This window comes from Aquila chrysaetos, chromosome 14, assembly GCF_900496995.4.
Source record: "Aquila chrysaetos chrysaetos chromosome 14, bAquChr1.4, whole genome shotgun sequence".
Lineage (NCBI taxonomy): Eukaryota > Metazoa > Chordata > Aves > Accipitriformes > Accipitridae > Aquila > Aquila chrysaetos.
In genome coordinates, this window is record NC_044017.1 from 15,847,295 (window position 1) to 15,872,629 (window position 25,335).

At 40.9% G+C, this 25,335-nt stretch overlaps 1 long non-coding RNA gene across 1 annotated transcript; it reads right to left on the reverse strand.

Moving 5' to 3' along the window:
• Nucleotides 1-1,098: 1,098 nt before the first annotated feature.
• LOC115350711 lies at nucleotides 1,099-25,174 on the reverse strand. The gene is made up of 5 exons (XR_003926573.1): nucleotides 24,111-25,174; nucleotides 16,150-16,236; nucleotides 4,427-4,508; nucleotides 2,896-3,055; nucleotides 1,099-1,260 (listed from the first exon to the last, which is right to left on the reverse strand). It is a non-coding gene; the product is annotated as an uncharacterized LOC115350711 (long non-coding RNA).
• Nucleotides 25,175-25,335: the final 161 nt, after the last annotated feature.

The window sequence follows — 25,335 nt, forward strand, 5'->3', positions numbered from 1 at the left end:
CAGCTCAGGAGCCAAGTCCTTCTCACCTGCTACGAAAAGAAACCTGACATGACATTAACCAGCGTCACCCACTGATACATTTCACATCAAGGCAGTGTAGCTGGTGTGGGGACTCACAAATAGTACCACTGCTTGGAAGATTCCTCCTGCTAGTCTCTCTTTTGCTGTCAAGATTTCACAGGAGAAAATGCTGGAGTATTACAGCACACCTACACAGCTGGGTAACTGACCTCTCCTGCTCACTACAGGGTCCAGAGTCCTCTGAGCACCCACACCGCAAAAATGCTACTTTGCTACTGGGACCTCTTTAGGAACGAACTGTCTAACGCCCTTCAAAACAGAAATCAAGTGGAGTCTGGGGGGTAGTTCACTGTGGGGACCACTGCTAAAAGACAGTACAGAGCAGACTGATCCAAAGTTGACCCCCTCAACCCTGCACTGTCCTGCTACACTGAACAACATGAACAAGTAAGTGTGCACCACTTTTCCCACGGGCTAAGGATCATTCCCTAAGGCAGATTCATCAGGCAGTGTAGATTTAGACTTAGACACCAGCCCCAAGGGAGAAATGCAGAATTTCTTCAATTCTTCATTCCACTGGGATTTTTCATTGTAGACAAGATAGGAAAAAGCCAGATAGATTGGTTTGTCTTTCTAAATGTCACACTTTACCCACATGTGACAAATCCAGAAAAATCTTTTGTGTTAGGAAGGTAAGTATTAGGCAAACTGTGCATACTGGGTTGCAAAATGCAGTCTGTCATTAGCAATGCTGAAATCAAGAACAGTTGTTGAAAGCAGCTGAGGAACCTCAAGAATATGTGGCAAAACTACCTGACACCGGGATAATGATGAAAATAGAGAATGCTGCAACTTAAAGGGGCAATCTGCCTCAAACAATGACTTATCACAATTCAGAATGATGAGAGCCAATATGTGGTGTCTGGAAGGAGGAATTCAGGATAGGGAGAGGAAGGGAAGGAGGAAGATAGCTCAGGACTGGGAGTCCTCTGTCTTCCAGGAGAACCAAAGAGAAAATGCACCACAGCACTGGCTTCTGTATCTCACAAAACAATACCCTTTACCCTTACGGTTTCCTTTTCACCTCATTCTGCTGAGTGCAATCTTGCATCAAATGTGAAATACACATCTTCACATCAGCTCAGGAGTAGCAAATGTGCGGCTTCATGGTGACACAAGGAACCAACTCATTGTTATTTGGGGGCTCTTTCCTCTTTACAAAGGGTGGCTTCTCTAATGCTGTTACAGACCACAGAGAAGAAATGGAGAGAAATACTGTCATGGTATCATCAGGGTTTTTTCAAGACTCTACAAAGCAATCAACCAATCTAGTGCAATAAATACAGTTCTTCTGTTGTTTTCTTTAGTAACCTCTTCTATTATTATAATTTGATAGTCAAAAACACACCATATGGTATAGATTAATCCCACTTTAATTTACAACAGTTGCGACTGGATTGCAAACTGTTTCCCTGTACTAAATGTTTATGATAAAATCACTGTCTAAGAATTGGAAAAGAAACCATACAATGTTTAAGAAAAAGCATAAGCATTGGTCATCATCCTGGAATACATTAGCAAAGTCTGAGCTAAATTAGAGAGCTGATAAATATATTAGCACAGCAGCAATAGTGCATAATGAAATCTTTTAAGTAACATAGGGAAAAGGAATAAAGTTATTAAAAATAAATGTCTTTTTCTACAGTGGTACATGCAAGGGGTCTCCACTGTATTAAAGCATATAAAAATAATGGAGAAGAAAATTGAGTTGTGAGCACTGAGATTTTCTACATTTGCTTATTTTTAATGTAGAATTCAGGCAGGTGTCTAAGGCAATATACTACAGTTTCATGTATAAATGAAGCAGTAAGTTTCAGTAACTTGAAATTAATTTAGATTAAAATTGAAGTTTAGCTCCAAATGGAATTGAGTTGTGAAATAGTTCTGTCAAAAATGAATGGAGATCTAAATTTAAAATGACTGTTGGCTAACGGAATAGTGGAATATTGGCTAAAGACTGTGATTTGAAGCCCACGCTTACTAAAAAGCAGATAAAACCCCGTCTTTAAGGAGAAGTATCTGGCCCATGTAAGCGATCATTTCAACTTGTTACCAAGTTAGTTTCCTTCTTAGTTTTATAAATACAAAATCACCTTTAAGACACCACCATATAAATCTTAATCAGACTTTTATGCTAATGTTTCTGAAAAAGGTCAAAAAATGAAATATTTATCTACCAGTAATGCTTTTAAGCCATATATGCTCTCGCTTTATTTAAAAACAAGCAAGCAAAAAAACCCTCAGTTTCCTTATGACAGTACTCACCAAATCATTTGGATATTTTATTAAAATATACATCAATAAGAAATGTAAAAAATCAGAAGTGACATTATTTTGGAGAGTGAATTGCTAATAAAGCAACACAGATTTTCATCCTGTGTGAAACAGCTGGACCATGACGAGATCACATTAGCACTAATTAAAATGATATTTTTTTGTGCAGTTTTTGTTAATCCAGCTTCATTGGACTCAAAAGGATTTTTGAAATCTGTAATAAAAGCTATTATGTAATCTTACTCTGGTTCTCTTGCATCAGGTTACTGTGTGAAATTTCCCTATAATAAACCATATTTTCTTAAAACTCTCACTCAATAAAATCAATATTAAGTTTTTTACTATTATAGCTGTTTTTTCCCAATATATGATCCTCATTTAATTAAAAAAAATTAAAGCTTTAATTTATTTTTGCTTGATGAACAAGAAAAATATCATATTAAAGGCAACATTTTGCCATGTTTCTCTTTCTCCCTCACTTTCCCGGGTCCCTGTTGTTCCCAATGTATAATTTGCAAAACATATTGCTTCAATACTTACAATGAGAGAGGCGGCCCAGCTGTGGGAGGGAAAGGACAGCAGTCTCCAATATTACCATAATAATCTGCCTAAGGTCCCATGAGCCCTCTGGAGTATACAATTCTCTATACTGCAGGCCCCAGCTGGAGAATGTTCTCTTGACATGTATGCCAACCTTTGCCTGCAGGCAAAATAAAAAAAGGCAGGGAAGTAATCATGAAAATAAAAAATCTTGTCAACTGTGGTAGGATGCAGTTTCCATGTTTTTTTGCTCACGTAGGCAGTCATTGTGCTAACAAAATGATAGGAGACTTTAAAAGACTGCAGCTGGTACGTGTTTTGCTGGAGAGGGGAGAACATCGTGTGCCACACTAATTCTGCAATTCTAACTTTGGGAAAAAAATGAGCAGTGATATTGTATTACTGTCAATATGCATGACAGCTTTATTTACCTCCTCTTCCGATGGCTGCTCATTACAGGATTTAAGCAGGAAAGTGAAACCCTGACAGTGTTGCGCTAATTGCAAAGGGCCAGATTGTGATCCTCATTGTTTTGTGTTGGGTGGTTGGGTTTTTTTCACAGCGATGAGGGCTCTCAGGCAAATAGTCTTGCTGGCTCAGTGGGACTAATTGGGAAGTAAACACCCATCACTGTGAAAGCCATGCAATTGGCTCAGTGAACTTTCCAAGAAAAAAAAAGCATGACTTTAAATCAAATAATGCAGTAAATGGAAAAGGTGGTTGGAAGGCTCATGTATAAGATCAAAGACCAAATATATGCTTTTGCTCTTCAGTTTCAAACTCAATTTGAACCCAAGAATCCAAGGTCTTTCTTCTGATTTCATTCAAACAGATGTACATAAGAGGAACACCAGCATCACAGAGCTCAGAACAAGTCCCATGTTTTTATAGATTCTCAAAAAATAAAAGCAGTCTTCTGTAAAGAAAGAAAAAATGTGTGTGTAACAGTCATGGGTCAGAGGCTGTATTTTCAAAACAGTGTTGTCAAAGTAGGACAAAGCATTATTTACCATTTTAACCCTAATTAACACTAAAACAAGATTTCATTTTATTTTCCTTTCCTGCTAGAAGACATATTCCCACTCAAATGCATGGTATTTCACCTCACAATAACCCCATGGATTTTACAGGTGTACTCAAGGTGGAAAAATCTTTGGTACTAAACCAGTACCCAAACGGAAAGCCTTAACCCTCCTGTCTGAATGAGTTCAGAATATAGCATCCATCAAAGAGAGTCATACATTTCTTTATCTAATGCCGTTTGGATAGAGCAGATTTGTGTAACCATAAACTGGTATGAAGCAGAGTGAAAATGGCTGTGGAAAGCTAACGGATCAGAAGAGAGCTGCTTCAGGCTCAGACGACACAAGCATGGAAGAGACCCAGAGACAGGGGCTGCTCCCAGCAGGGCAAGTTTCAATGCAATCGCTATCTTCCTTCTCCCTTCCTACTCCTCACTAACCCACAAGGAGTTATTCTTTATACAATTAATAAAAACAAGCCTGTTAATTTAGAAGTACTTTTCACCTACCTATGTGTGGGTACCTAAATATGTAATTTTTTTCTTCTCCAAAATCAGCTTTCATCTCCTTTGCCTCATTTCTTCAAGCCACCTAAAACGAACAAGAACATGTTTAGCTCAATAATGGCTCGTGAAGGATATGTACAGTAGCAAGTTAAAGAGTTTGATTTGTTGTCTGAAAGTGGAAGTCATTACTTAACACTGGGTGGACTTGGGAGAGACCCTGTCTGTCTGGCACATGAATGAGATCATTCTTTAAGTCTGCCAGCCAAGTGGAGCTTAATTGGAGACGCTGGAGAATTTAAAATGAGGAGAAAATGAAAACAAAATAAAATATATATTGCAACTACTGGGCCAAGATTAAACAGCGTAGAGAATATTCCATGTGGATGTAAGAGAAAGAAGGAATCACGGCCAAAGCCTATTTGGACAGACTTGAACAATGTCCCCTCACAAAACTACTGGAACTGAAGAACGTGACTCTCCAGAAAGAAGGGGCTTTCGGAGTCCAAGGCACTAACCCTTAGGAGAAGTTTTCACATAGTGCAGCTTTGGATACAGGTGTCTAGCCTGTCTCTCTGCATTTCATCATGTGTAATAGGATGTCCCAGTCAAAATGAACAAATAAATCCCACTTCTTGCCATGGAATGAGTAGGAAGCCTGGTTACTGTCACTGTGGCTGAGTTAGGTATATAACCTTGCTACCAGATTCATCTATGTTCTTACAAGAATGAATATAAGTTCGAGGTGGTACGCTTTCTTTGTTTTCTTACTTGTGTTACCTCTTACTGCTTGTTAACACAGCTCCATCAGTAAAGCAAACATTCCCTTGTGCACTCCCTGGCCAACCTGCACTGCACAGCCCAGAGGACAGCAATTAAACTCAAACCCTACTACTCTGCATACAGGGTGGCCTTATCCAAGCTGCCCACTGGGTATCAGCAGTGCCCTTCATAAATCGTCCCCAGGAGCAGCTTGGGAAAGCATTGCTCAGCGTGGGCCAAAACCAGGGGCAGAAAGATTGCCAATGCTACTTACCAGTATAGATGTAGCATGAACACATTTTGCTTGTATTTGAAATAAGTTTATGGAAAGTGTTCAGGTTAGTGAGACCACCATAAATGCATAAAAATAGTTACCATCCTGCAAAGCTACTGTAAGCAGTTAAAGAGAGTAGTCTATAACTGGGCTATAGATCTCTCTGAAACATTTATACTTTATTTGCTGGTTCAAACACTTAAAAATAAATAATGTTTGATATGAAATGTCATTGTGACATAAAAAAACCAAAATGATTTTTCACAAAATGTAACAGGAGTGTATGCTAGCTTAAAAAAATGTGGTTGCTTTATGCCTGAAACAGTTTTATGAATCCAACCCAGAAAGAACATATAATTTGGACTTACCTGAATTTGCATTTTCCTTCAACTTGATCTGCTTAGAGGTATTAGGCATGGCAATACTATTTTGGTTGATAAGCAATATGAGGACAGGAGGCCAAGGTCATTAGAAACAAAAAAACACTGTCTAGCAGAAAATGTATTTTTCTACATTTCTACAACTGTAGCCCTCCCATAATCTCCAAATGACATAATTACATGATTCCACGGTTTTGTCTTGATGGTAGGAATACAAGTGGGCTTTTTGCAAATTAATCTTCTCTTAATTTCTTCACCCAGTGGGATGAGAGAGACTGGTCTAACCCATTTACCTTAGGCAACTATTTTTGCATGGCATGAAATCTGGAAGTTCTTGTCTCTCTGCAGAGAGAGTCTAGTCAGCTAGCTGATTAGGAAACCAAAGTTAGGTAAAACAAATGGCCTGTTTCTATTACTTCAAGTAGGTTTGGAAAATCCCCCTAGGCACGAGACGTGCCAAGTGCCTTTAAAAATCCAGCGCCAGATCTCTGCAAAATCCCAACCACCTGTGTTATGTGCTCAGTTTGCAAGTACTTTTCTGTGCTTTCCAAACTCCCTTGGCTCATGTCAGCAGAAAATATTTGCAACCAACCCAAACAGTTCCAACTGCAGATGCTGCTGAGAAGCTGGCTCACCCCTGCAGGAGGAGGTCAGCCCTCAGCACAATACCTCAGGACACTGACAAAAGCAAAGGCAAAGCAAAACATGTATGTATGCAGCCCAGAGTTATCCAACAGCCCTGCAACGAAGGGAACCTACTGCTCAAGCCTCCCATGCACATGGGACTGGGTATGCCACAGCCGCTACCACAGACCTGACGCTGAAGAAGATTATGGTGGGTGTCCACCTAAGGAAAGGAGATCGGACCATTCCCCCAAACAGAAAGACAAAATGAAAACAAGCATTTCTGAAAGCAGGAATAAGTATTTCTACCCTCCACTGAGTGAGAAAGAATTGGGTATCTGCTACTTTTCTCACTGCAATGGGCCTTCGGCACCTAAGCTCAGCCATGCAACATAATTGTCTAACAAATCTAGTTGCTACTCTGGTGGTAGCTAGCTTCCCACGTTTCCTTAGAAAGGAAGTAGTAGACAACTACGTATTCATCCTGGAAAGGTAAAAGCTTTGTTCCCTGTTATTTTGGAGAGAGATCTGGACCAACCACTGAGTGCTTGGCAGATTAAAACAAAAAAAAAAAAACAAACAAAATACAATTAATGTCTTCAGTCTCTGCACTGTCAAATATTCTCCTGTCCTCTCACAAACCTTTGGATGACTCTGAAAACCCTCCAATTCTCTGTTATGATGCTTATCCCAGAGCCTGGGAACTGCTAACCCGTCAAGGGAATATGAACACAACACACCATTTAGACACATGACTAGGAAAATAGGATTTGTGAATTGCTATGGAGGAACCACTGAAACCCTGACTGCAAAAGGAAAACAAAATATTTCCCTATGATACCTGAGATTTTCAAATAAATGAAAAGAGAAGAGTAGGTCTTATATAAGAAAATAATCAAGCAACATCTGAAATGCAGCATAAACTGGGTGGACCCCTTCTCATGGTATATTGCACCTCTGTCAAGGGTATGAAATAAAGGGAGAGGGAGGGAAGAGTAAAAACTGACAGACTACAGTTCACTGAAAGTCTGATTCAAAACCCAACAGAGTCATTGGATTTTAATGAGTTTTGATTCAGTCCCTACCAGTTTACTTCTGTGTGGGAACAAGAGTTTTGGAAGTAAGCAGTAACACTTATAACACCATGAGGAAAAATGTCTACCAATGGTCAAACAGACATTTCTAAGAGTGTTATGAAGCATGATAAGCAATAGGATGGGCTTTTAAAATTAATAAATGGGTTTTAAAATAAGGTTATTATTTTAAAGTTAGAAAGTTACTGATAAGACCTTAAAAGAAACCCCCTCCACAAAGAGGAAAGTAAGTATAAATTGCTAGGAAAAACTGACATAACAGAGACAGACCTCAAAGGATGAAGAGAATTTTGTTTGGAAAAAAGAAGAGAACTAGGAGTATTGAAAGAAAGCAGGATTATGATGTCAATAACTAGATGAAAAGAAAGTTGTGCCAGGTCTCAGTGTCTTTTCTGTTTCTGAATTGTCTAGTATCGGTTAATTTTATTCTCTCCTTCTCTAGGTTTCCTGGTGCTGTCACCATGCTGGGCTCAATTCACCTCCTGTTCAAGAAAGAGATCATGATGCTGTGACTGAGCTGGTTACAAAAGGAAAACTGACTGTGATAATTCAGATTAATGTACAGGCATCAGTTTTCCTTGGCAAGCTGTTAACACAGATGCAAGTCTTTACAGAGGCTCAGCTCTCTTTTCTGCTACCCAGACTCTCCCCTCTCCGATTCCCTGACTCCCAGTGGAAGTGAAAGCGACAGTGCCAGGGCAGGTCATTTTGCTTCTTAGTTGCTTTCCTTGACACCCACTTACAAACCTAAAAGCATATTTATTCACTATTTGTTTTGCTGTCATAACTAAAGCCTTCCATCAGATACAAGAACCTCACTTCGAAATACACCAGAAGATTACCTCTGTCTCAGAAAGCTCTTGGGGGCGAGTCTAATTTACTTCTGTAGGGCCGAAGGGAGGGGAGAAGCTAGTGATGGAAATGTCATTCACTGGAGGGCCAAAACTAATAACATTGCACAGAAATAAAAATATAAGTCTGTCCAAACAGGAAACATAAGAATGCAACTCATACAACCGTAATTCAAGAATAAGAAAAATCTCAGATTTGGAAGGGGGAGAATGAGGGGGCGCAACTTAATTCCTTCTCTGAGAGATACAACTAGAACAGTGGCTGCTCCTAAGCAAGTCATTTCAAAAAAAAAACATTCTAGTGCACAGAAGGCTGATCCAAACACCTGAGTTTACAGAAGCCATGAATTCAAACCAGAGCTGTTCTCTTCAGGTATGGAACAGTGCTCCTATGGTGGAGGAAATGTTAGGGAACCATGGCTACAGAGTCACATCCAGAAAGAGCCTTGAGCAACCATGGGACAACCTAGGCAGAATTTAAAATCTGTGATACCAGGCTCATTAATCCAGAAGTCCAAAATTCAAAGCCTAGACTTAATGGCTGAAGCATCAAGTTCAAAATATGTGTGAAGTTCTGCTACTGGGAAAATGTCAGATCTGAAAGGGAGCCACTGGGATTCATGAACTACAGGAGAAAGCGTAAGTGCTGTGTGGTTTTCAATTTCAATTTCCATGCTTTAGAACCCCTTACAAAGCAGTGTGCAAAGACAGCAAGTAGCATAAGGGAGTTGGTGTCACAGAAAAAAGCATGCTCAGGTTGTTTGCCTTACACTGCTTAAGCCAGAACTTAACAGCAAGAAATCAGTATCAGTAATAGCATTGCCCATTATTAAGGTCCAGGGACATGTTCTGGCCATATCTCAACTACACACTGGGAGCACTAGGCCACTGCATGCAGCAGCCTCATACTTTTTTATGCTGCTATTATTACTTTGAGCTCAATTTAAGGAAACCCAGACTGCTGCCTGGGCAGGATGCGGTTGGATCCAAACTACTCCCTAGTCTGCATGATCAGGGGATGAACGTTCCTATATACACTGAGGTGAACAAATGATGCTGCTGAGGGAGTGCCAAGTCCTACGTGCAACAGCTCCTGTCATCTAAGAGGCCAAGGCTCATGTCATATCCTTCGCACCCCTCCACGCTTTTTGTTCAGGAAGGAAGCTTCTGGACCAGAAACGTCAAGTGAGGGAAACGCCACTGCAACTCTTTCTTCTCTCCTTACGCATCCTCTCATTCTTCTTGAACACCTACCTGGTCATCCTCTCTGTTGGCCTGAGAAGAATCATCAGCTTTTTCCTGGGACAGATATTTGTGAGTGGGCAAGTAATGATGCTGCTGTCAATGCTGAGCCCGAATGTATGCACTCTAATACCCAATGAAAATTCCTGTGATTATTTTTATATGGTATCCATATGTTCATATTCTTTATTGAAATAGAAGGGACCATGGAGTATCTGCTTTCCTTAAAGACTTGTTTGGGGTGGGGGGGAACTACTTTTCTAATGAATTTGTGTTCCATACTTATCTACTCTTCAGCATCAGGAATAATCGATACATGCAATAAATCTAAACAGATACATTAATAAAAATTACAAGTGTTGCTGTGAGAGTGATGCCAGCAGCTGTGATACAAGGGTGGTTATCTATCAGTGATCACACATTAGCTCAGCGTAAAGCATTTTAAGATCCCAGATACAACAACAGCAACAACAAAAGCCCCACAATGTGCCTGCATTATTTATTCAATATAGTCTATACCACATGCTGCATTTGCATATAAAGAATACCTTATACTGAGTATACAGAGTTATGGAAAGAAGAGGTAGGTAAGGTGTGTTGTATCATCTCTCCCATCTCCCTGCCAACACAGTATCATTCCCTACTGGGTATTTTTAGTGCTTTGCCCAGTCTAGATTAAAATGGAACTTAGTAGTTAGGCTTCTTTCAGGGACTTTTCCACAGCCCAATAGATCTCACAGTCAGTGTTATCTGATATTAGATCTCTATTTTTTCCATCTCCCCACTGTACCCAATTACTCTCAACTCCATTTTTTTCAGAAAACTTCAGTCAAGAGATATCCTGAGGCTGGGACCCAGCAAGAAATCAGCCTGGTTATTCTTTACATTTTTCTTCATATTCATGAACCAGAGATATTTGTATAGCCTATGTCACATATATGGCAATATTAACTCTCACAACCATATGATAACTATGTTTTTAGGAATATTTGTCTCCGGTATGCAATCAATATCCATATGACTAAGTGTAACATTCCCAATGGGCAATAGTCAGTCATGTTAAATTTGCATTTAAAATAATTTGTTCTCACCAAAAATGGAGTTCTACCCACAATTGCAAATGTCCATGTGTCAAGTGTGCAAAATTCATCTTAAAGTGATAACTTTTTTATACATAAAAATGTTAGGTTTTTAAGTGTCATTTCCCAACCTGCTCGCGCTAGAAATGGGCATTTTAAGAGAAGGAGAACCTTGGCTTTCAAAGGGAACATTTCACACATTTCTCACCCTGTACTATGATGAGGTAACATACTTTAAAATCGTGCAATGGTATATATTCATGGAAGTAGAGCTACCCAAGGTGGCTTCACAAGGGGAGAAGCTGCATACATACTGCAAATAACGTTGCTTACAACTCTCTAAAATAGTAAGTTCCCTTAAAATACCTTGACTTAAACTCTTTCCCAATGTGTGACTGCTTGGCATGGTCCAAACCTGTCATTGGCATTCATTTGCAGATGACCTGCATAGTTTATTTGAGGTTTTGCTACCTGCTGACTCTGCACCTACACTAAACATGCTGATAAAACTCCCCACCATATCATCCTGCAGTTTGTATAGATAAGGGCTGACAGAAGAACTCCCTTCAGGACAGATGTAGTCGTTGGCTTCCTCACCTGTGGCACATTGGCTCACCATCAACAGCTTTTCACTCTCTAATGACACAACATTATTTCAGTTGTTCACTCCAGTTAAAGAAAATGGAATATCAGCAATGAAGGGAACATTAGCACTGATCTCTAAAATAGATATATTGAGGCACTAAAATGTTCTAAACGTGATAGCCAGCCTACATGAATGGCATCAGTTCCTACTTACATACTGACTGGATCATTTATCCAGAGAAGGTTATTGGTTTTCTTTTTACTGAATATGACCTTCTTAACAAACACCTGACTGCAGCACGCTATTGCCCCTAAGAAAGAAAACCTAGTCTCAGTGAAAACCCATGGATTTCAGTTTTTTTTCCATAGTTTCTAAGGTCTCAACAGAAATGTTTCAAATAATACGTGTGAGCTCTGCACCAGACACCTGGGCCCTAACTGAGCAAAACACTCATTTTTCTGCCTTAAGGTCATCCTAAAACCAAATTAATCAGCCTTTCTTGACTGAGGTGCTATAGAAATAGTATAATCACGTCTTTATTCTTCAGACTAGGCATCTCCTGGCACCATATTACCCATTGGAAGTGTAACCTATTTATACAGGGAAATTTTGGCATTTGATTTTTTTGCAAATTATTTCCCTGTTACAATGATAATGAAAAATAGCCTCTCTTTAAAAAGGTAGGTACATATGTTGAAAAATATGACTACATGAAATGTGAGCAGTGAAAACTTGAAAATGGAAGGTTTTGTACCTTCAGTGGAAAGGTCAGTCAATCAAACTTGGGATTGCTATCTCAGCTCACCAGCCCATATGGATTTAATATACAAAAGACATTGTGGAAACACAGCCAACCATAAGCATTCATTTCCAAGTACTTAGGTATATTCAGCTGTGTGCACACAAACTTAAAAGCACAGTCATTTTAAAATATTTAAATTAGAAGTAACACATGACTTACAGTGTAACAGTATTGCATGTACAACACCATATCATGGTACCTGTGTCTGCTGGTAGATAGGTAAGCAGATATGGAAAGGCATTTCAACTGATAGGTATGGTCTCACAACATGACTATTAATATATGGTATCCTTGGCAGCAGAAGTGGTCATTTAATGAAGCCCATTGTAGGCTGTGCATGTAATTTGTGCTTTAACTTTTGTAAACAGCACCTAGTTGCTATGGCTTGAGGGTCTGTATAAATCATTAAACAAATATATTCAACAATTTATACGAAGTCAAGAAGCAGGAAATCTCCATTTCCATATTTAAATCTGCCTACATGTACATCATTACTTTATTTTATTAACTTGCCAACATATACACCCTGTCTGCATACTATATTGAAAACAGTTGGCTTTTTTGTAGCCTATACTTATAGAATTTTGTATGGAGCTGCAGAAAAATAAGTTGTAGTGATGGTTTGTAACCTTTGTTTAAGTAAGCAACCAAGTCAAGAGAGGTCCACACGCAGATTAATAAAATTGCTACTTATAAAGAAATGAGCAATGGCTGCAAATCACAATCAAATCGGGACTTACAGTGCAAGCATATATATGATCTCTTCCAAGCTCACATCAGGCTCCTTCCAGAAATTGAAAAAGCCAGTCCAACAAAGGCTCAAGCACAGGCTTTAAACTTAATGTGAGTAGTCACATTAGCATCAGTTGAACTTCTCTTTTGCTTAAACACATGTGTAAGTCTTCATAGGATTGGTATCTAAATTCATATGGTTCGACTTTCATGGAATACAGAAACTGCAGAGTGCATAACTCTAAGAAAAAATGTACTTTTATGGTTGATTTTACTCACCCAAACAGTTCAGAGTTCTAATAAAAGGCACACAGAATAATAGTATAAAATTATTCTTATCCCTTATTCTCAGTAGCATCAGTCAATGAGAAGAAAAGACTATAGCCTATCCATATTTAATTATAAAGAAGGTTTCTCTCTGATTAATTGAATCATTAAACATGCACAGATACATTTCATGGTATTAAATATTAGTTACCTTCCAGTATATTAAGAAGTAAAAATCAGAGTGGATTAAATGGGAAGAATTATTCTTAGTGTACGTCTTGCAGTGCATACAACCCCTCACTTGTTTCCCAGGAAACGAAAAGGAAGCACAGACATTCAACAGAGAACAAGAAAATGTGCATAGGCTGCAGAACAAATGGCAAAAAATCTTGGCCTTTTTTAAATTTCTTTATGGTTTTAGCTATTGTGCTGTTTATTCTAGACTTTACAAAAGAACAATTCCAGCACTACTCATATTCCGGTACTGGCAGTTGGTGTTTCTATTAAAAATACAATAAAAATACTACTTTAGGCATTAGGAGATATGGAAAAACATACCCAACCAAAATATCTGCAGCATATATTCATAATAAGGAAGGATTTATCAAAACATTTTTATTTGAGAACCCCTGTGTTTTAAGTGGCAAGTAACTGCATTAGCAAAAGCTGTGCCTCCTTTCACAGGTTTTTTTATATATACACATATGCACAATTTACATCCAGAAAATTCATTTCTGTCCCATAACTTCATTAAAAGAGAGTATAAAGGGGAAGATTTAAAAAAAAAGAAAAAAAAAAGGAAATCAAGTGTCACTCAAAGAAATGACAAGGCTGAGAGAATAGTTTGGAGCGGAGGTTTTAAGCTGCCATGCTGTGCCTTTCACAGCTGCCTACACTTCATGTCATTAATAACCAGTAAATAAGATCTGCAGGTGGGCATATAGGGCACCCTGAGCCAAGAAGCTGTAGCTAGGGCTTCTGTCTCTAAGATGGGTGGCCAGGCTCATTTGCACAAGGCTGCTTATGTTTCCATACAGAAGTGTAACCCTACTTAGCATAGCTTCAGGGAAGCTGCTACAATACAGAGAATGCTAATTACTGTAACCAACTGGCAATGATGCATCCAAAATTAAATGGCCTGTGACTGAGCAGATGAACAATTTTTATAGCCCTAAGTTCAGGGAACATGGATATTCTGTCAAATTAACAGAGAGTCTATTGGGTCTTAATAGGTAAATTGAAGTCTTTTAAAAGACATTTAGGTGTGCTATTAAGTTATCAGTGTGAGTACAGTCTTCCTTCCAGTTTAAAGGTGTCCAATTTGAATCTAAAATACCTGTAGCCTATTACAGGAAAAAAAAAAAAAAAAAAAACCCACAACATTTTATGGCCCTTATAAGCTTCATTTTCAAGTGAAGCTGCAACATGGCCTCTGCTCCTACTCTAGGTTCCTGTTCATCTCTTTGTACTCAGGCAAAATTCCCACTGAAGTCAGTAGCAGCTCTGAGCACAGAGGCCTTTGGGCACAGACAATGCAGGCTGCCACCTCAGTCTTCAATTCCAGAGAAATTTGGGTGTTTCTCAGGAGAACATTGTAAGATCAAAGTTTTTACTTGACTTTCTACAATGAGCTTTAACAAGTAAATCAAAGCCAAGGCCAGATGTAAATAGTCCTTGATTTTTCTTGATTGCACTTAGCAAATTAATTACTCATATATTTCAGCACAGATGATACAGCAGTCCAGCCTTCCTACAAGCGCTCTCAACAAATATATGTATTCTTTATTATCCTCTTTAAAGTTACCAAAAGTTATTTTCTGAATAACAGAAATTGAGAAATGGAAAAGGAAAAAAAATGTAAATAAACAATGTAGAAAAAAGTTCCAAAAGACAAATTTTATTGCCAGAGTGCAATCCTTTTCAAAGGATGTTTTGTAGCAAGTGAGACTCACAATGAAAGCTATTGGTGCAGTATATCTGGCAGAATGGTTCATTTATAGATTTATCAGTAAGCAAGACTCTGGCTGCTTTCAGGAAAAACAGAGTTGTAAGCAAGTCTGGCTTAGTCTCCCCCCAGACGACAAACAGCTGGATCTAAAACCCACTGCACTTAGGATATGATTACAGAAATGTCACTGAAATCAAGATCTTTAGTTTGCCAACCATACAGAATTGAAACACCTATGTTCCTTCATCCCAGCTTCTCAATACAAATTATTGGATTCACCTCATCAGTCTTAAGACACATCTACAGTGTCTAGTCTACTCACCCCAGGGTCCCTTTTATAGGCATTGGAGAAAAACTAGGCACTTGTAGAATACAATTCATCAAATCTATTTAGGATGTTTATCTGAAGATATGATGCATCATATCCTAGAAAGCTCTGTTTCTCTGCAACAACTGCCAGATGTGTTTGATGAGATTTGCTCACATGTAGATACCTACATCTTTTCGTTGGGTGAAGAGGAATCTACAAAAAAATTCTCACTTTGTTTTTCAGACACCCAAGATGAAAGCTGCATACCCTGCAAGCCCTTCAAAGGGCTCTTTATGGGTTCCTTGAAGAGTGCATGAACACTGGCAAAGCCGCCTTTCATGGCCACCAGGACTCACTCAGGGTCTCCTTCTCCTTCACCCCCACAAGCGTGGAAGGGTGAGGGAGCTGCAGAGACAAGCTTGCCAAGGAGCAAAGCTGGCAGAACAGCTGCAGCTGCCGTTCAAGCCAGAATTGATGGATATTGATAACATCATCAGAATATCTCTGCAGTTTTCACGTTGGCCCCTCTCTCCACTTATTGGCTGTTCGCTCCAATTGCTTCTATCTTTGCTTTTCCGTTTCTCCATTTCCCTCCTAACATAACCCCCCTGGATAGATTTAAAAAACAATAACACAAAGCTCATAAAACTCCAGCAGTTCCTGGATATATGTTATATCCTTCCCTCCCTTCCTCTCTTGTCAATTTAAGATCTGTACAGCAGTCTGTTTCTTAACTGTTTTTCCTGAAACTAGCCTCAGAGTCTAAGTCTACATTTACCTGAGCTGCTGTGTCCCAGGAGCACTCTGAAGTCTCTGATGTGTCTGATAAGCTGTCATCAACTATTAAAAATGGGGTGGGGTGTTTCTGTAAGAGACAACAAGAAAAATTACTTGAATACTGAACATCTTTGTTAAATGTTATTGTAATGAAGACACAGAGAAAATGGGACTATAGATTTCAGAGGTAAGGCAAGCATGAAAGACCTGGGACCAATTTGGATCTGTAGCATCTTATGTATCTTGCTGGCGAATGCCTGGTCCTGCAAGGAGCCGTATACAATGCCCTGGTTGCCACTGCACTCGAGAGGTCTCTGATTTTGAGCCAAGGGTAAACATACATTTTAACAAAATGCAAAACAACACTTTCTTACATTTTTAACAAGAAATCCATTAGAAAGCCTTTCAAAGATCAGCTGAATTTATTAAATCAACTAAATCCAAATAATGCAAAATTTAGAGAGACAGAATTACCTACTGCATATACTTACAGGAGAGATTATTTTTCTCTTACATTATTATGAAGTTAAAACAATTTCATTAAAATACCCAGCTTTGTATATTCTGGACTGAAAGAACTCTGTGTGTTTAGGGAGAGACTGAATTAAAAAAAAAAAAAAAAAAAAAGATGCATTTCCATAAACTAGTAGCTCATATTCAGCTACCAGATTCATTCTCAGAAGTGCTGAAGTTGTTGAACAGTGAGTTAGTGACACAATACTTCAGTGGGAAAACTCCAATTGGGCCATTTTGCAGGTGTCTGCAGCAAAAAGCCAGGAAGAGCTGGGGCACTGTTACAGTCGTCTCTCTCTATGGCTTTGCAGCTTTTCCTTTTCTTCTTTTATGCCAGGAAAGACCGTCCAGGATTACCGAGCTCAGTACAAAACTTAACACACTGCTCACATTCACACTGGCATCTGTCAAATCACTGGATAAAGAGACAGCTGGCTCCCACCACCAGACTATTGCAAAGAAATGCTCAGAGGGTGATATATTTACTAGATCTCCTTAGCATCCCCCCCTGTTTGAAGATGTCAGCTGCAACTGGACTCAGAATCCACTTCTGATTACACAACATGTAGAGAATAGACAGGCATCTTTTTAAGGATATAACTGGAGTAACTTAACACATCCCCCGTTACATACGCTTGCTAGCACTTCTCTGCTGGAAATGACTGTCTCTGTAGCAGACAATACCCTTCTTGATTTGCCATAATGCAAAACAAACAAATTATGTGCAGCATCTTGACAGCCCATGGACAATGAAAGCGAAAAATGAGTTTGACTTGGAAGATAAGGAGAACAGGGGTAGCAAACAGCTCAGAGGTGGTAAGATCTTAAACCATCACAGCTATTTGTAAAACAAATGGGTATCTATCTGGATGTCCTCTGCACGTGCTGTCTCTGACATGATCCTTACAAGACTACTTTTCTGAAAGGGCAGAAAAGCACGGTGTGTGACTGAGATTTAAAGGAAGGGGTCCGAGAACTTGCTGTAGTGTGATTTAATTTTTTACAGGAAAAATCGGTGCTGTGGATATCCCAAATGTATATGAGGATGTTACATTTCAGCAGAATATATGGTAAATGAGTAGTATACGTTGATTGGAGAACAGGACTCCAAAATTAAACAGGTTTTTTTCAATCTTAGGTACATGGATAGTCACAAAAATGATCCATTGTCCATATTACACACATCCAATGTCAGCAAAAATAAGGAACGCTGACAGGGGTTCACATGACTCCACACTGATGCTGAGGAGCACACCAGGACGCTCTGTTGCCCATAATTTGAAGCTGTATTTCAGAGCCTCTCAGAAGAGCTGTGCTAGAATAAACACGGTTTTGGAGTGACAACAATGGGCAACCAGTTTTGATTTCAGACATTAAAGATGAGGCATGGGATTTTTCAGAGATGTAAAAGATAACGGTTGCTACGTGATCCCATTACTCTGAAGTCCTCAGACAAGTGGGATTTTAGAGAACAGTGACTTATTTTAACATGCTTTTTTACCAGAGAATAGGACAGAGAACCCAAATGTACTGCAGCAGCTGTAGCAAGTCTGCCATTCAGTTCTTCCTGGCCTGGAGAAATTTGTCATTCTCAGTGTGAAGCACAGCATTACAAAGTAAAACACGAAGTATAGGGTGGGAAAGGATTCATTCTGCTCCATGAATGCTTCGGGTCACTCCTCAGCTGTGTGCTCTTACCCCTGATATGTCCATACCTGTGTTTCTTAAACTATAAGAGCAAGCATAAAGAAAAAAAAAAAAAAAAAAGATTTAATTGTCAATATGGAGATTATTAGCTGCAACTGGACTGGGAATGTTAATAAACATTGCTTACATTGCTTCAGTACTGCTTCAGGTGTGGTGAACATGCTATGAAAAGGACGGTGTCCACTCCAGATGCTTGGGACCAAAGTGCCCACGCTTTTCCTTACAGCGCCTCTCTTTAAAAATCCTTAGAGTTTCTGTTTATAAATGCAACTCCTACAAAAGTAAGTAGTGGGTTTACTCCCAGGCACAAGAGATGCAGAGGCAGGCCCTGCAAGAGCACTCCTAGGTACCCTCACCATCCTGGGATGGGTCATCACCTCACATATGACCTCCATGACAGGGACTACAGCAGGGCTGGGGACATTCAACAGATGTACCCACGAACACACACCCTCACACGGCTTGTCTGATGCTTGGGAGAGGCCAAAGAGCAGCCAGAGCACTGTACGGCCATCAGGAAGGCAGCACCATCTGTGATGCACTACCAGGAATCAGGACACGGCCACTGAAGGTGGGACGGGAAACACTTCTTTCCTCCCCTCAGAAAAATCCACACTTACTCTCAAACTATTCCTTCTGCCTGGGATGACAGTGGCCTGCAACTTCCAGCTAAAGAGATTTTATAGGTGACAGATGCCAGTCAGCAAGCCCTACGGTATGAGCTGTGGGTACTCAGGACCTTTCAGGAGGAACGGATAAACCGGCCGAAAGGTGGCACAATGTGCAGTGGCTGCATTGTTGGCTGGCTGCTCAAATTAAATTTTAATAGAACTTTTAAAAATAATTTCAGTGTAAACCACAATGTATGTGAGTGAGCTTAAATTAATAAAAAACTATCTTTCAAGAATGAAGAATAAATGTAATCTGAGATCAATATTTATGAAGCTGTGATTAATTGACTGATGACCAAATGATTACAAACTTCTGTCTGAGGCAGCTACTCAAATGTATTAGCTTTGACGAAAAAAAAAATTAAAAAAAAATACAAACTGGGTCAATGAAAAAATGCATTCCTAATCAATTTTTAATAGCACTTAAGATTTTATGATTTTTTAAACTTTCCTTTTAATAATTAATCAGAAAAATGAATCTAATTTAAACAAGGTGGTGTAAGGTGTTCTGTATCTGTTTGATGGTGTTCTTAATGAAGAAATTCAATTAGGGCTGACTTTTCATTATAAATCTCCGGTTTTAAGGAACGCTCTGATTGGCTGGTAAACATTTGAGACTGGGAGAATAACAGAGGTGAACCGCACTGCTAAGCACAATCTACTCATTAAGATTTTACACTGTTAATTCCAGCCTCCCCTCGCTTCCAAAAACAAAAGAAAAAGGAAAAGAAAGTCCATGATCTCTGTGATCTCTGTAACTTTTTCGAACTTTTCTGGTATGTGGCAGCACTTTGCCTTGTTCCTTGCTACATCCTGGGGACAGATCCTCAGCTGGTAGCAGGCACCATAAGGTGTACTGAAAGGCCGTCATAATTACAGTTTAAACTAAGGCCTGTTGCACCCGCGTTTGCATTTTGTCAGTAACGTACTCCATGGTTCAAACTGGTGTAAGGAGGAACATCAGAGGTTAAGCAGCAGCCAAAACTTGCAGAATAATGGCCCAAACTTGAAGATATTCCCTGTATGGCTAGGTAGAAGCACCATTCTCCTGAAGACAGTTAAATCTCTGCAGATGGAAGGCTTAGAGAGAGATCTTCTATGCATAAAAAGTAGCTAAAATTCACCCCTCTTCTCTGTTATATTGCCTATTTCAAAAAGGCTCTGTATACACTTGCAACACCGAACACAAAGCACGGCCTGTTTATCCGTAACTTTTGACGGTCAGGACACCGCGTGGTACATCTGTGGCTCTGGCTGCAATAACCAGCCTTCCCCCAAACAGTCTCCTGAAAAGCCCATGGAGATATCCTTAGCCTGAGACATACCATTACAGGCGGGTTAGAGAGTGCCTGCACAGCATAATACTTCTGGAGCTTCTTCCTGCCCTCAGATGTCATTCTAGTATAATTCAGTTTGCTTGGATAAAATATTCACCTGAAAAAGGGTCTGACGGGAAATCAACCTCTTGCGTGACCCTCGAAAAGAAAAAGGGGCATAGCGTAATGTCCTAGGCATGCAAACTGCACCAACTTCAGCTATAACCAAGCTTTTCTATTTACTTGTTTGGCTCCTTGCTAACACATGGCAAGAAAAACAGAAAGTATCAGAAGGGCAAGATCAAAAAAAATTTTAAAAGGTCATAAAGAATGGGGGTTTTCTCACTGAACTTTCAACGCCTAAAAGTAAGATGTCTAGGTCTGAGCTAGTCACTTTGAATTCCTTTGTGGACCACAGACCCTGAGAGCAGGTATATTCTACTTTAAGAGGAGATAAAGTTACTATGGTTAAACTCAAAACAAAAACTGCATCTGTAAAAGCAATTTCTCATTTTTTACTATTTTGTGTGAAGAAGACTAACTGCACCAAGCTTACACAAGACTGCCAGTCTCAAACATTATTAAATCGCCAAAGCTATGCTCTTACTCTGCCCCCAGCTCACTTACCCAAGGGCCAGAGATTTACCTTCTGGCCTCTAGCATTCATTTCATTTCCTTTCTGGTGGTACAACATTTTCTCCACAGCCAGAACCCAAAACATTGTTTTAAAGAGAGAGATGAAATTTGCCTTCATTTTAAAATGAAAGTCACATGGGAACTCCCAAAGAGCAAGTAGCAAGAGCAGCCTATGGTGCTCAGGCAGCATAGACAGCGAGTATCTGAGAGCTACATACTTCCGCTGAATGGCCTCTGAATGGCATCAAGAAGAAGGATTAGGCAGCGGTGAATCCCAGAGCTGGTGCCTCACAACAGGAGCCAGCGAGGCCATCTCTCCGCAGGGCTCGTCAACAGTAAAATCCTGTGCAGGGAGAACCTGTTTTCACCCTTTCCAAAAGTACTATATTTTAAGGAGCACAGGTTTGAAATTAGGCACCCAGAATCCCACACTACTTTACTCTCGGTTTTAGGCAAATTTCACTCTACATTCCCCTAAACCATGTAAAACCACCTGGGAAACCCTTCTTAAAAGCTAAAGATCCAGCCTCGTTTCTTGAAGAGGAAACTCTTCAAGGCAAACTTAAACAGACTTCACGGTTGCAGAAGTGGACACTGAGAGCAGATAGCCTGGCTTGGCACTGCCTAGCAGCTTCCAGTCATTTCTACCTCAGCAGAACAAGAAAAAGAAAAACAAACAAAAAAAAAAATCAGTGTTTCACATCTATTTGTGCAGGTGTAAACAATGACATTCAAGTTAGGTTTTCATGGCACAAAGCCACACATCCAAACGTACTCAAATTATTAGAAATGAGCTGGGCTAATCAGCCAAGAAGACATGAATTTCACTGCTCACACCCTCACCTGCCCCTCACTCTCTCTGCACAACGTGCTGCTGGGAAACACACACAGACCCAAAATATCGGCAACTTAGGCACTTTAAGCCAAAAATACGGTAACTTTATTCAGTTTTATGAATCAGACAATGTAAGCCTCAAGTTAAAAAGACTTAATGGGCTCAGTTTAGTACTCTGACCAGTTTATCTTGTCCTATACCAGTTCCTTTCAAGCAGTCATCAAAGAACTTTTCATTTTTGTGATAGATAATGTTCTGTATTTTCACTATTGACCAGCTCAAGGTTTCTGAGATTCCAAGAGCAGGTAGTGAAGCGGCAGAAGCATTTCACAAATAAAGCCCTAATCCTGGGAGATCATTCATAGTTAGGTTCTCGACTTTTAACCCATCCTTTTAACCATCCTTTCTCTGCAGATTTAGTAACAGCAGTGGCCAGATACCCAACTCCTGCCTGCCTGTTATGCTCCAGTGCCTCCACAGAGGCATGCCAGGCATTCCAGGAAGTTTTTTATCTGTTTCATCCTGGCTCCAGCCCTACTGCAAAAGCACCCTCCACGCTACAGGGACTACTGTGTTAGGCACCCTGGACCTTTTAAAGATTTGTTACCTCTTGCAGTCACATCATATTTCTCAGCTCCCCTTAGCTGCAGCAGATTGTTACCCCTCCAGTTCCCTTCTCCTCGCTCTCTGTGGTCTCTCTTTCTCTCTCTCAGCACTACAGAATTAAATATTTTCCATGCTCCTGAAGAGTTGGTAACATCATCCCATAAATTTCAACTAAACCTCAGGCGCTACGAGATCACAAATAATTTTTGAAGTATTCGTTCACTGACTAGGCATCCAACTTCAGCAGAAATCTGCTGAACAAATAACTTTAACCTCCTTACACAGAAAACATATTCCTTTTAGCAGCTTATTCAGAAAAATAAGCTCCTTTACAACCTATTTTTGGTTGAGAGAAAATATATTCATCCCAACAGAGCTTGTTCTCTAACAGGTCACTTTCCAGTTACATACACTTTTTTGAAGCAGTGGAAGTCATGCCTTTGAAAGGGTTCCTGCTTTATCCCAGATTCGTTTAAAAGAGTTTCACACATCAACTGTAAGATGCATTTCCTTGCTTTTGATTTCTCTTTCATACATTTACCCTTTTGCTCCTTGTATTGTCTATTCACATTTTTTCAATAAAAATCAATATAAAAATAAAGCTAAGAAAGATAAAAAACAGGGATCCACCACATTCCTGTGCAGTCCGCTGGCTGCACGATAAACTCACTCAATGAATTTCAGGCTCCAGTGGTTCTCTTTAAAGCTCAAACCCCAATAATTTTACATTTCTCTTGCAAAAATTCTCTGAGCACCCTCTTACCTAAGTGGCAGGTCAGTCATGCTGGGACTCAAAGCATCTCCTCACAGTGGATGTCCACTCACTCCAGCTTATGATAATTAACCGTATGTCCATTATGTTGCTAATTTGTTCTTTTTTTACTTGACATTAAATCATTTTTTTCTGAAGTGTCCTGGTTTCAGCTGGGATAGAGTTAATTGTCTTCCTAGTAGCTGGTTTAGTGCTATGTTTTGGGTTCAGTATGAGAAGAATGCTAGTAACACACTGATGTTTTCAGTTGTTGCTAAGTAGCGTTTAGTCTAAAGTCAAGGATTTTTCAGCTTCACATGCCCAGCCAGCAAGAAAGCTGGAGGGGCAGAAGAAGTTGGGAGGGGACACAGCCAGGGCAGCTGACCCAAACTTACCAAAGGGGTATTCCATACCATGTGATGTCATGCCCAGTATATAAACTGGGGGAAGTTAGCCTGGGGGTGGATTGCTGCTCAGGGACTAACTAACTGGGCATCAGGTGGTGAGTGGTGAGCAATTGCATAGTGCATTGCTTGTATATTCTAATCCTTTTATTATGACTATAGTCATTTTATTAGTGTTATCATTATCATTATTAGTTTCTTCTTTTTATATTCTATTAAACCGTTCTTATCTCAACCCACGAGTTTTATTTCTTTTCCCGATTTTCTCCCCCATCCCACTGGGTAGGGGGGAGTGAGTGAGCAGCTGCGTGGTGCTTAGCTGCTGGCTAGGGTTAAACCACGACATGAAGTTTACTAAAAAGTGTTGCATTTTAACACATGAATACTCAATCTTTATCAAGCGCACCTTATTCAAACCTGTCCTTTCCCACCTAAGGATACGTTACCATCAAAGCTGCTAGGCATCACCTACGCTGGAATGTCACCATGGATTAGTTTGCTCGCTTTATGTGCAGTGACTTACCTATATCAAATTGAAATGCATCCGTGCAACTCTGCTATGTCGGCCTAAGATACTTTCCTTGTTAATCATTGCATCCACAACTTTACGCTTGTTTGAATTAGCTGCTCAGCATTCCAAGCATTTATCATGTGCGCAATGTTAACTCACTCAGGTCTATAATTTTCAGCATGCTGTGGCACGTTTACAAGAAACTACAGGAATCCTGGGACTGAGGTCAAGCAAGCAGACTCCTAGGAGCCTCCCGTCCCGCCAGCAGTGCTTCCCAGCCGCTCTCCGGCAGCCCGGAAAGCGCAACACCAAGGCTCTGCGATTTGGAGAGTCGTTGGTGCAAGCCAGGCAGCAGGTGTGAATTGTCATCTGTGGATTTGGCCCCTCAGTTTCCATGGTTCGCCGCAGTATCTTCCATCAGGCATCGTTAGGCAAGTGCCACCGTGCACGGCACTCGCGGGGCTTGGGGGCTTATCGCGGTCCTCATTTCCTTGTCGCTCTCAGACCCGCGGGCGTGTGGGCTGTGAAAATCCCACCTGAGCTGGCGGGCAACGCTTTGGGCCAAGAAGCGAGGGGTTTCAGCCAAGCCGCCCGCGCAGCAGGAGGGCAGCGTGGGAGCCGAGGGGTGATGCCAGGCACAAGACCGCTGCTGGGTACGGGCTGCTGCAGCTGGACCCAGGCGGTGGGGAAGGGGGGCTCGCGCCCCGGGGAGTTTCCCCTGGAACATGTTCCCTTTTGCTGTATCCTATTCTGGAGTAGGAAAAAAGAGGGACGTGAGGAAAAGCGCAGAGGAGGACTCGGGGGAATGAAGAGGGTTAGAACGCCCGGTTTATTTAATTCAGCACAATGAAACCTGAGCGAGGGATGGCTTTATACGGGGAAAGGAAGGCCCTCGTAAGCGCGTCGGCCTCCCCCCGCGAGCACCCTTTACCAAGCGCTCCGCACGGCGCTGCGTTTCCCCTCAAGAAGGCCGCGCGTAGGCCGAGAACTCCACGGGCCACCCCCTCGGGGCCGGCGGCCGGCGATGCCTGGCCCGGCCCGGCCTGGCCTTGCCCGGGCGGGCCCGGCGAGCCCCCGCCATCCCCGAGGCCGGGCCTTTTGCGGCGGGGGGACGCGAAGTGGCGGGGCGGGGGGGCGGCTGGCGGCGGCGGGCAGAGCCGTGAGGGGCCGGCGGCTCCCGCCCGCCCTCCAGGGGAGCGCTGCAAAAGCGCGCGCCGCCTTCCCTCCGCCGGGCGGC